The following is a 13,205-nucleotide window of genomic DNA, read 5'->3' on the forward strand; positions in this document are numbered from 1 at the left end:
AAAAATGGAAAACCTGATATCATCTATAAAATCAGGCATTGGCAGAATTAATAAAATCTCCAACATTGGCCATAATGGACATACAGTGTGTAATAGGCAAAGCTTAGGGTGAGACAGAAGTATCCTGCTATTTTCAAAATAATGTGGTTCTGGTAAAAACATTTGAATATATACTTTAGAGGCAGATATTTAAAGATGTGGACTTGGAAACAGACTGAGGGAGGGTGATGAGGCGGAACAGTAAAGGGAAGCTTTCAGAATATGTGGGACTTCTCGTTATTTAGGACTAAACTCTTAAAAGGAAGAGAGTCTAGGAGGATGTAGGGGTACAAGAAGCCCAGGTGTTAAAGTGATTAAATTCAAAAAGAGTCTAATCAGTAAGAACAGTATGTAATTTCATTATGAGACCAATGGACCAGAGAAATATGCTTTAATTGGCAAATTCACTCATTCGCATTCTGTGTAGCTCCAACATTCCATGATCACTTATTTCACTGGATATTATGCCATTTTTTTTTTTTTTTGACATGTATTTTTTTTCTTTACACCCATTTAAATCTACTTGATTTTATTCTGTCTTCTGGAATGGGAAATTTATCATCTATTAGAGGAGAAATGGTCATGATTATTAGTTCAAAGGACATATTTGAAATTTCTTTTAAATATTTTATAAGGTACAACCCTAAAAATTGTGAAGAATGGCATGTAGTGCCATTAGTTATGGAGGATCTCAGGGCACCAAAAGAAAAAATAAGGTCAAATGAAGATTGTGTTAATTGCTTTCTAGTCTCCTCTTTAATTGTCTCCATCCGTCTTCCTTCTCACACTCTTTTTCTCCTTCCTTATGTTCTTTTTGTGGAAGCAATTGATTTGACCAGCAAAGAACTTGCTTATTTGTTTACTAAAAAACAAATAAGTAAAACAACACCAATACAAACAAAAAACATTTTAGTAAAAAAATGTAAGTAAAGCAGAAAAGAAAAATAGATTCTAACACTCGCCACCTGAAGTAATTTGGTATCAAAGACCATTTACAGTCTGACAGGAATCATATTTTAAACCCTGATCAACTCTAATGCAGTTCTTTGGCATAATTATGTGCCAAGAGTCATAGATGGATATCACATACCTATATAATTTTCAATTATTAATTCTGTTCATATCCAAGTCACTTTTTATAACAAGAAATTTCTCACCTGATTTGATGCAAGCACAGTAATTTTTTTACCTTCCAATCAGAATATATAAGCACATATGAATTTATCCATTCAAAAGTAGGTCAGCAGGATTTCTCAATCCATTGTTCAAACCTTCATTTCTAAAACTGGAAGTGAAATCTCCTGGGTCCATGTTAACAATTGATTATTGAAAGTAAGACTCTACTTTTCATATATGCTTATGGTTCAAGACAGCATATATGGAAATATTTGAGTGTTTTGTACATCTTTTATTTTACATCTAGAAAGGCATTAAGACATAAGAAAAATATATTTTTAGTCTAGTTACTTTTTAATGTATTAAAATACATTATGCAAATAACATCTGTCTCAAATGGGTAGAGGAAGGCATCTTATTGGACACAGACGATAGTCTAATGTGACTAACAGCCTACAGTCATCCTAGTATTGGGATGAACGCCTGCACTAGAACAGTATTTCTTCACCTTCATAACACCTAGCTGTCCTTTCTCCTAGTTGAGTTGCTAGTTTCTTGCCAGGTCAAAAGAAAACATTTAATTGCAGCAATCCTGTTATTTAATTTCTCCTGGTACTCTGAATTATAACAAACATTATACAGAATGAAACCGTAAAGTCATGTCATTTTGAATACCGGGACCAAATGCCTGTGGTTTCTCAAAGGTATATGCTAGGGAAAGAGCAAACTCATATGGGACCCTTTTTATCTTGTGGACAGGACTTGAATATTTGGAAAGGTCAGCAATTCTGAGCAGAGAGTCTCATTCCAGTTAGTCTAGTTTCTGAGGCAGAAATCTACAAAGTGAAAAAGTGATCAAGTTCCTATTTATTCCCTGCTCTTTCTTGCTTGCCCTCTTACGACTGCAGGGTATTTAGGGAAACCCCCAGTCATAGCGAACTACAATGCCAACATGCAGGCCCGCTGAGAAGAAAGGGTTCAACCCATGTGACACACCCCCTTGTCCTACTTGTGCCTCCTCTTTTTTGGGAATATTATTTTCTTTACCCGAACAAGGACAGTACAGACTTGTACTGAATAAGTAAAAAATAATTGACTTCATTTTCTTTAACTTACCTTAGAGGAATTTCAGACTGATTAGATGAAAGTTTCTGTAATTATTTTTAAGGCTGTTTTACATGATCTTTCCAAGATGATGAAAAAAATTAAGTCAAAGGAAGAAAAAGGACCAATCAATCCAAAATATTCAGTGAAAAGTACTGGATAGAAAAGCAGATATACATTATTATAATGGGTACATTAATATGATATTTACAAATAGTAAATAGAAAAACATAAAAAAAGTTAGTGAGTTTTCCTGAATTGTGGCATTTTAAGTGCTTTATCTTCTTATGTTGTCTCTGTTTTCTAACAATGAGCATATTTTTTTTAACACATTCAGAAAAAAATTTACACTTAAAAAAGTAGTCTGGGAGCTACTCAGCCTCAAGGGAGAATCATTTCAGATACTATATATGGAACATTTCCATTATAGGAGACCCCATGATTTCACACTTTCCATGTATAGAAAAAATATATTTTAATATTGTTTACTGATAGGAGGTATTCAAGTTTATACAAAAACAAAGAGGCCATTTCTGCTGTTTTAATTCCCATCTTCATTTTCATGTTAGAAATATGCATAGGCACCTGACAGTCAGCCAGTCCCTTATCTGCAATGATTACTTTAACAGTATCCCCCAAGGCTTATCATGTCATTTTGTTTGACCTTCAGTTAACTAACTCCTGCTGATTTCTTTAGTGGTCTCCTAAGACAGGTTTCCCTTACTTATATAGAGTGTAATGGAGACACTCTTGTAGGTTTTCTTTTTTACTACGTCTCAAAAATCCCATTAACAGAGTCTCTATTGTAATACTCATCTAATTATAACATGCTCCTTGCTGAGCTCAGAGGGCAAGCATTCTAATAAAACTGTGGTCCCATACTAAGAAGTGGAAAGAAATAGCTGTCATTCTCACTTCAATAGTAAATTTTAATAAATTAGAATCTGCAGAATTTTAAATGCACTTGGCAAAGGTAAAGTGAAAGGGTAAGTCTACTACTGATTTGGGCATGAACTAGGGATACATAAATATCCTGTTTCAATTTTAACTGGATTCTGATTTACATGTCCTAACCAAACCGGCCAAATGCTATTTTCAGAAGAAATCCTGGGATCCCCTGCCTCTGTGGCTCTGCACAGTCAATTCTCTTCTTCCTGAAGGCATTTTCCTTCTGTCATTGTTTGTCCAAATCCTATTTCTTCAAAGTTCTACACAAATATTGCTGTACTTTAATTTTACATACCCAAAAACATTCTTTCTCTCTCTCACCTCTGAACGTAATAGAATTTTGTCTGCACTTGGTAAGGCATGAAGGTCATTTTCCGTCTTGCATACACCTGTTTCTATGTCCATTTATGATAGAATCTTCAGAGTTGGTCATCTGATCAAACAGGGAGACTACATTTCCCATTCTCCTTTGCAGTTAGGTTTGGGGCAAATGACTGGGTTCTAGCTGGGGGAAGGTGGGCAGGCTTGGTTCATAAAGTATCTCACATGATCCTACTCCTTCTCTCTTTGCTCTTTGGACTCCTGAATGTAGAATCCAATGAAGAATCTGAGGAGTCCCTTAAAAGTAATGGAGCGATAAGATATGAGGACTGGGATCCCTGGGCCACCATATGGAAGGCTTCCTGCTGAAAACCTATTTCAACTGTGAAGTGAATAGGAAAACTTGATTGTATTATGATAGATTTTGGGAATATTGTTGTTAACAACAGCTAGCACTAATGATCTTGATTAATGCAATATGTTATGCCCTCCTTATAGGATGACTTAACTATGGTTGCTATATCAAAGTTTCCCAGAGCCATGTTTCTAGCCTTGACCTCTTCCCTGAGTATTAGATTTGTATTTCTTACTGTCTACTGTACATCTTCCCATGGGTGTCCCACAGGCCTCTCAAACATAGCATTTACCAAATAGAAACTAAGATTATCAACTCTATTAGTTTCCTAGGACAGCTGTAATAAAGCACCACAAACTGGGTGGTTTAAAACAATGGAAATTTACTGGTAAGAAAGAATCCTTCTTGCCTGTTTTTATTTTCTAGTGGTGGCTGTTAACCTTGGCACTCCTTAGCTTGCAGCTGCATCATTCCAATCTCTGCCTCTGTCATCACATGGTCTTCTCCCTGTGTATCTCTGTGTTTGCATGGTGCTTTCCTCTTTTTATAAGGACACGAGTCATACTGGAGTAGGGCTCACCCTAATGACCTCATCATAATTTGATTATATCTGCAAGACTATTTCCAAACAAGGTCACTTTCACAGGTACCAGGGGTTAGGATTTCAACATATTTTTGGTGATCACAATTCAACTCATAACATTAACCCACAATTCAGCTTAACAGAATCACTAGCATCTTGTCACTTGGTACTGGAACTTAAAAGTCATTCAGTATTTATAGCTCCTTCTTATACTTTGGTATATCATGTCGATATAGTATAAGATTTCTCCCTTCAAGTTCCCTTCCTATATGTTCTATCACTGGTATAGATTTAGTCTCACTGTTTTTTTTTTTTTTTTTCTCTTGCTGGAGACAAATTCCATTCTCTTTCTCTACACTTTTTGCAGAAATCTTCCTAATCATGTAACAGTTCTGTTCAAAAAATTAATGGCTCCAATTATACTTCCTCCCACCAGTAGCTCCCAAACTTGCACACTCTCTTTTCACCATGATCTCCATCATGGCCATGCTTTAGTTTTTTATTTTGTTTTGTTTTTCCTTATTTAGAGTGCCTGTGATGGAGATGACTTATGAGTATCTCAGGTGACAAGTAGATAGTATACAGATAGTTAAGCGGGTAAAGCCATAGATTATCCAAAGATATTGTAGATTCAAAGTAATAATAGTGCTTTTATAAATGTTCAGTGTTTGCAAAGAACTCTGATATGCATTATCTCCTTTGAGAGTCACAATTCACAACCATCCTATAAGATAAGCTAATAATCAAATTATTTGATTAAGAAACTGATATTGAGAAGTCTAATTTACTAGTTCAAGGAATCCCAGGTATTTATTAGCACAGATAGATTTTATCTCCAAATACTTTTACTACAAATTTCATTCCTTTCACCACAGCAAGCTTGCCTAAGAGGACAAAGGACGTATATTTGAAGATCTCTTGAGTTTAAACACTAGCATAGGAAAATAGGGCATTAGAGGACAATGGCCGAGAGGAGTCTGACATTTAGAAGCATCATCAGTGAAGAGTAATGTTAGGAGAGCAAGGGAGGAAAATGATCCAAGTAGAAATAAAGATAAATAGTAATGTATCACAGAAGTATCATATATGAACTTATGTTGAAATTTACAACAAGAACTGGACACAAACATAATCAATTAATGAAACAATAAAATTTGAAATTAGTTGACCGTAGTGAGTTGACATCAAGGTCTAAATTATGGCTTGGAAGTAAGTGGATGAACAAGCCAAAAACACTGTCTAAGCGATGTGTTTTATAAATACAGTGGGTGGTCAGCATTATTAAGATGTCCAAGAAAGAATAATTGATGTCATAGTGTTATTAGGAAAATAAAAGACATCTTGAAAATCTAGATCGAACTAGAGTTATAACATTAGTTTAATTCTTAGGTCTACCACTGAGTGATGTTGGCTAAAATAGTTTACCCTTCTTAGATTTTTTGTTTGTTTTGTTTTTATTTGTCTTTATAAAAGTTATACCACTCATCTAATATCTATAAAAGGGAGTCACTATTAGCAAATCCTTTGATTAGTATTTTATTTTTAGTTCTACCATGATAATCTGGTTTCAGTAATACAAAATGCTATGATACAGCTGTCAGCCTCTGGAAATATTGAATCAGGCTGACTTCTTGAGCCAGTGAAAAAATGGAGACCTTGAAATAATAGAGCGGTTAAGATATGAGCGTGGCTTCTACTCCTGCTACTTACTAGACATGGATCTTGAAAGTATTACTTAAACTAAATGTCAGTTTATAGTTATAATCTATAACTTGGAGAAATTTCAAACTCATAGGGCTCTAATAGAAAAATATTACCATGGAAACTGACACCCAAGAAGCAATATATTACAGCTATGATTTCTGTTATTATTTTAATATTCTTTCTTAGCTGATGTACATGATTGTAGATGAAAGGTTCAAACAAGGATGATTTCATTCTTTTTACATGTGTTTCATTTTGTTTACATGGAAGCAAAATATTTTAAAAGATTTAAATAATTATTAAAACTGTACTGTGATACTATGTTCAGAGATATAATGTAATAATAACACAAACAACAATTCAATTTATATTCACATGGTACATGTTCTTAGAGCTTTATAAAAAGCCCCTGTAAATGAAATTAGTCTCTTCACATTTTAATTATTTGGTCTCAAGGTATATAATTTGTGGTATCATCATTCCTTCAGATAAAAGTAAAATAAAATGCTTAAGTCTACCAGTCAAGTAGATAACAGGAGATAACCTATTCCAAATGGTTTTGATTTCCTATTTGCATGCAGAAAGTAGTAGTTCGTTAACACCTGAACAATTTAAAAACTGGGTCAGAAATAAGGGCTGCAAAAATCTCAAAAGATTCAGATGATATCTCTGAGGTCCTGATTAAATCTGAATAAAACATTTTCCTAAGAACTAATGTTCTAATACACGAAGCACTAAATGATTTGTGATTTCCAGACCTTTTACACATTAGTCCAGAAGCATGTCATTTTAAAATTTATCCTTTTTTCCTTTCTTTAAGCAACAAAAAATCTGAAACTGGACTCTAGTTAAAAAAAAAGAGAGTGGGTGTTTATGTCAAGGTAGAATTTAAAGAGCAGAGCAATTGCTCAGTACAAATATATAAGAGTATTGTTATGGAGACAAGTCTTGATGAAGGCAAAATTATTTTCCAAGTCATGACTCTCAGGAACTGTCACATAAACAAATTAGCTGAATTTAAAAAATTAATCACAAGTAAAAGAAGCAGCCAAAAGAAACATGACGGGGGATATATGCTAATCTATGCACCATGATTTTTTCCTATAAGTGAAAATTGAAATGAATTGTAAAAGACAATGAAGCAGCAAAAAGATGGTTGACTATAAATCCCAGCCAATGTCCTAGATATGTCATTCTCCATGAAAGGAATGCTTTCTGATGTTGCATTTTCCATTAGCAAATGGGGCAGTGGAACACCAATGTATGTGCTTGCCTGGCTTATTTGCATGTCACCATTTATAACTTTCCACTGCCCTGAGGCACTGTGGCACCCGCCTCCCAAATGAGGAATATGCAACACTAATAATTTTTTGATAACGCCCTAGTAATTACATGACCCTTGAAGGGCTTCTTTTCAAAATTCAAACCTCACCTTCCCTTACTTGAGTGTGAATCTAATCTCATTCCTGGCTTGGAACCTGGTTATTAACTTTCCTTTTCTTGACAGATATGGTGGGTGATGGTAGAACAACAAGTCAGAGAGGAAGGTCAAAAAGAAGGAAGTTGGAACCAATAGATTTACTACAAGTAGCCCAAAGAAAAAAACTTAAAAGATGCTTACCTCTTGGAAAATTGACAGTCACCAAAGAGGGCCTCTACACAGTGACTTAATTTTTATTCTAAATGAAAAAGCGGTATCTTTTGAATTAAAGAGATTATATTAAGAACAGCAAAAAAAAAAAAAAAAAAAAAATGCTGGATTTCATATGTGGACATATATGTATTTAAGACTCAAGTAAAATAGGTTCTGACCTTTCAGTAGCATTTGTTTAACTATGTGGAAATCCCCTTGTAGTTTTTTTTTTAATTTTATTTTATTCATTTTCTTATACAGCAGATTCTTATTAGTTATCCATTTTATACATATTAGTGTATATATGTCAATCCCAATCTCCCAATTCATCACACAACCACCCCCCACCACACCACTGCTTTCCCCCCTTGGTGTCCATACGTTTGTTCTCTACATCTGTGTCTCAATTTCTGCCCTCCAAACCAGTTCATCTCTACCATTTTTCAAGGTTCCACATATATGCCTTAATATACGATATTTGTTTTTCTCTTTCTGCTGACTTCACTCTGTATGACAGTCTCTAGATCCATCCACGTCTCAACGAATGACTCAATTTCGTTCCTTTTTATGGCTGAGTAATATTCCATTGTATATATGTACCACATCTTCTTTATCCATTTATCCGTCGATGGGCATTTAGGTTGCTTCCATGACATGGCTATTGTAAATAGTGCTGCATTGAACATTGGGGTGCATGTGTCTTTTTGAATTATGGTTTTCTCTGGGTATATGACCAGTAGTGGGATTGCTGGGTCATATGATAATTCTATTTTTAGTTTTTTAAGGAACCTCCACACTGTTCTCCATCGTGGCTGTATCAATTTACATTCCCACCAACAGTGCAAGAGGGTTCCCTTTTTTCCACACCCTCTCCAGCATTTGTTGTTTGTAGATTTTCTGATGATGCTCATTCTAACCAGTGTGAGGTGATACCTCACTGTAGTTTTGATTTGTATTTCTCTAATAATTAATGATGCTGAGCAGCTTTTCATGTGCTTCTTGGCCATCTGTATGTCTTCTTTGGAGAAATGTCTATTTAAGTTTTCTGCCCATTTTTGGATTGGGTTGTTTGTTTCTTTAATATTGAGCTGCATGAGCTGTTTATATATTTTGGAGATTAATCCTTTGTCTGCTGATTCATCAGCAAATATTTTCTCCCATTCTGAAGGTTGTCTTTTCATCTTGTTTGTAGTTTCCTTTGCTTTGCAAAAGATTTTAAGTTTCAGTAGGTCCCATTTGTTTATTTTTGTTTTTATTTCTATTTCTCTAGGAGGTAGAGCAAAAAACATCTTGCTGTGATTTATGTCAAAGCGTGTTATTCCTATGTTTTCCTCTAAGAGTTGTATAGTGTCCAGTCTTACATTTAGGTCTCTAATCCATTTTGAGTTTATTTTTGTGTATGGTGTTAGGGAGTATTCTAATTTCATTCTTTTACATGTAGCTGTCCAGTTTTCCCAGCACCACTTATTGAAGAGACTGTCTTTTCTCCATTGTATATACTTGCCTCCTTTGTCATAGATTAGTTGACCATAGGTGCATGGGTTTATCTCTGGGCTTTCTATCCTGCTCCATTGATCTATATTTCTGTTTTTGTGCCAGTACCATATTGTCTTGATAACTGTAGCTTTGTAGCATACTCTGAAGTCAGGGAGTCTGATTTCTCCAGCTCCGTTTTTTTCCCTCAAGACTGCTTTGGCTATTTGGGGTCTGTTGTGTCTCCATACAAATTTTAAGATTTTTTTGTTCTAGTTCTGGAAAAAATGCCATTGGTAATTTGATGGGATTGCACTGAATCTGTAGTACTACTTTGGGTAGTATAGTCATTTTCACAATATTGATTCTTCCAATCCAAGAACATGGTATATCTCTCCATCTGTTGGTATCATCTTTAATTTCTTTCATCAGTGTCTTATAGTTTCCTACATACAGGTTTTTGTCTCCCTTGGTAGGTTTATTCCTAGTTATTTTATTCTTCTTGTTGCAGTGGTAAATGGGAGTGTTTTCTTCATTTCTCTTTCAGATTTTTCATCATTAATGTACAGCAATGCAAGAGATTTCTGTGCCTTAATTTTGTGTCCTGCAACTTTACCAAATTCATTGATTAGCTCTAGTAGTTTCCTGGTGGCATCTTTCGGATTCTCCATGTATAGTATCATGTCATCTGCAAACAGTGACAGTTTTACTCCTTCTTTTCCAATTTGTATTCCTTTTCTTTCTTTTTCTTCTCTGATTGCTGTGGCTAGGACTTCCTAAGCTATGTTGGATAATAGTGGTGAGAGTGGACATCCTTGTTTTTTTCCTGATCTTAGAGGAAATGCTTTCAGTTTTTCACCATTGAGAATGATGTTTGTTGTGGCTTTGTCATATATGGCCTTTATTATGTTGAGGTAGGTTCCCGCTGTGCCCACTTTCTGGAGAGTTTTTATCATAAATGGGTGTTGAATTTTGTCAAAAACTTTTCCTGTGTCTGTTGAGATGATCATATGGTTTTATTCTTCAATTTGTTAATAGGGTGTATCACATTGATTGATTTGTGGATATTGAAGAATCCTTGCATCCCTGGGATAAATCCCAGTTGATCATGGTGTATGATCCTTTTAATGTGTTCTTGGATTCTGTTTGCTAGTATTTTGTTGAGGATTTTCGCCTCTATATTCATCAGTGATATTGGTCTGTAATTTTCTTTTTTTGTAGTATCTTTGTCTGGTTTTGGAAGAGTTTGAGAAGGATGGGTGTTAGCTCTTCTTTAAATGTTTGATAGAGTTGACCTGTGAAGCCATCTGGTCCTGAACTTCTGTTTGTTGGAAGATTCTTAATCAGAGTTTCAATTTCATTACTTGTGATTGGTCTGTTCATATTTTCTATTTCTTCCTGGTTCAGTCTTGGAAGGTTATACCTTTCTAAGAATTTGTTCATATCTTCCAGGTTGTCCATATTATTCGCATAGAGTTGCTTGTAGTAGTCTCTTAGGATGCTTTGTATTTCTGCGGTGTCTGTTGTAAGTTCTCCTTTTTCATTTCAAATCTTATTGATTTGAGTCCTCTCCCTCTTTTTCTTGATGAGTCTGGTTAATGGTTTATCAATTTTGTTTATCTTCTCAAAGAACCAGCTTTTAGTTTTCTTGATCTTTGTTATTGTTTTCTTTGTTTCTATTTCATTTATTTCTGCTCTGATCTTTATTTCTTTCCTTCTGCTAACTTTGGGTTTTGTTTGTTCTTCTTTCTCTAGTTCCTTTAGGTGTAAGGTTAGATTGTTTATTTGAGACTTTTCCTGTTTCTTGAGGTAGGCTTGTATAGCTATAAACTTCCCTCTTAGAACTGCTTTTGCTGCATCCCATAGGTTTTGGATCATCGTGTTTTCATTGTCATTTGTCTCTAGGTATTTTTGGATTTCCTCTTTAATTTCTTCAGTGATCTCTTGGTTATTTGGTAATGTATTGTTTAGCCTCCATGTGTTTGTGTTTTTTACGTTTTTTTCCCCTGTAATTGATTTCTAATCTCATAGCGTTGTGGTCAGAAAAGATGCTTGATATGATTTCAAGCCTTGATTTGTGACCCAAGGCTTGTTTTGTGACCCAAGATGTGATCTATACTGGAGAATGTTCCATGTGCACTTGAGAAGAAAGTGTAATCTGCTGTTTTTGGATGGAATGTCCTATAAATATCAATTAAATCTATCTGGTCTATTGTGTCATTTAAAGCTTGTGTTTCCTTAGTAATTTTCTGTGTGGATGATCTGTCCATTAGTGTAAGTGAGGTGTTAAAGTCCCCCACTATTATTGTGTTACTGTCGATTTACTCCTTTATAGCTGTTAGCAGTTGCCTTATGTATTGAGGTCCTCCTATGTTAGGAGCATATATATTTATAATTGTTATATCTTCTTCTTGGATTGATCCCTTGATCATTATGTAGTGTCCTTCCTTGTCTCTTGTAACATTCTTTATTTTAAAGTCTATTTTGTCTGATATGAGTATTACTACTCCAGCTTTCTTTTGATTTCCATTTGCCTGGAATATCTTTTTCCATCCCCTCACTTTCAGTCTGTATGTGTCCCTAGGTCTAAAGTGGGTCTCTTGTAGACAGCATATATATGGGTCTTATTTTTGTATTCATTCAGCAAGCCTGTGTCTTTTGGTTGGAGCATTTAATCCATTCCTGTTTAAGGTAATTATTGATATGTATGTTCCTATGACCATTTTCTTAATTGTTTTGGGTTTGTTTTTGTAGGTCCTTTTCTTCTCTTGTGTTTCCCACGTAGCGAAATTCCTTTAGCATTTGCTGTAGGGCTGGTTTGGTGGTGCTGAATTCCCTTAGCTTTTGCTTGTCTGTAAAGCTTTTGATTTCTCCATCGAATCTGAATGAGATCCTTGTCAGGTAGAGTAATCTTGGTTGTAGGTTCTTCCCTTTCAGCCTTTTTAATATGTTATGCCACTGCCTTCTGGCTTGTAGAATTTCTGCTGAGAAATCAGCTGTTAACCTTATGGGAGTTCCCTTGTATGTTGTCACTTTTCCCTTGCTGCTTTCAATAATTTTTCTTTGTCTTTAATTTTTGCCAATTTGATTACTATGTGTCTCAGTGTGTTTCTCCTTGGGTTTATCCTGCCTGGGGCTCTCTGCACTTTCTGGACTTGGGTGGCTATTTCCTTTCCCATGTTAGGGAAGTTTTTGACTATAATCTCTTCAAATATTTTCTCGGTTCCTTTCTCTCTCTCTTCTCCTTCTGAGACCCCTATAATGGGAATGTTGTTGCGTTTAATGTTGTCCCAGAGGTCTCTTAGGCTGTCTTCATTTCTTTTCATTCTTTTTTCTTTATTCTGTTCCATGGCAGTGAATTCCACCATTCTGTCTTCCAGGTCACTTATCTGTTCTTCTGCCTCAGTTATTCTGCTATTGATTCCTTCTAGTGTAGTTTTCATTTCAGTTATTGTATTGTTCATCTCTGTTTGTTTGTTCTTTTATTTTTCTAGGTCTTTGTTAAACATTTTTGCATCTTCTCGATCTTTGCCTCCATTCTTTTTCTGAGGTCCTGGATCATCTTCACTATCATTATTCTGAATTCTTTTTCTGGAATGTTGCCCATCTCCACTTCATTTAGTTGTTTTTCTGGGGTTTTTTCTTGTTCCTTCTTCTGGTACATAGCTGTCTGTCTTTTCATCTTGTCTGTCTTTCTGTGAATGTGGCTTTTGTTCCACAGGCTGCAGGATTGTAGTTCTTCTTGCTTCTTCTGTCTGCCCTCTGGTGGATGAGGCTATCTAAGAGGCTTGAGCAGGTTTCCTGATGGGAGGGACTGGTGGTGGGTAGAGCTGGGTGTTGGTCTGTTGGGCAGAGCTCAGTAAAACTTTAGTCCACTTGTCTGCTGATGGGTGAGGCTGGGTTCCCTCCCTGTTGGTTGTTTGGCCTGA

This window comes from Balaenoptera physalus, assembly GCF_965194825.1.
Source record: "Balaenoptera physalus genome assembly, chromosome: X".
Taxonomy (NCBI): domain Eukaryota; kingdom Metazoa; phylum Chordata; class Mammalia; order Artiodactyla; family Balaenopteridae; genus Balaenoptera; species Balaenoptera physalus.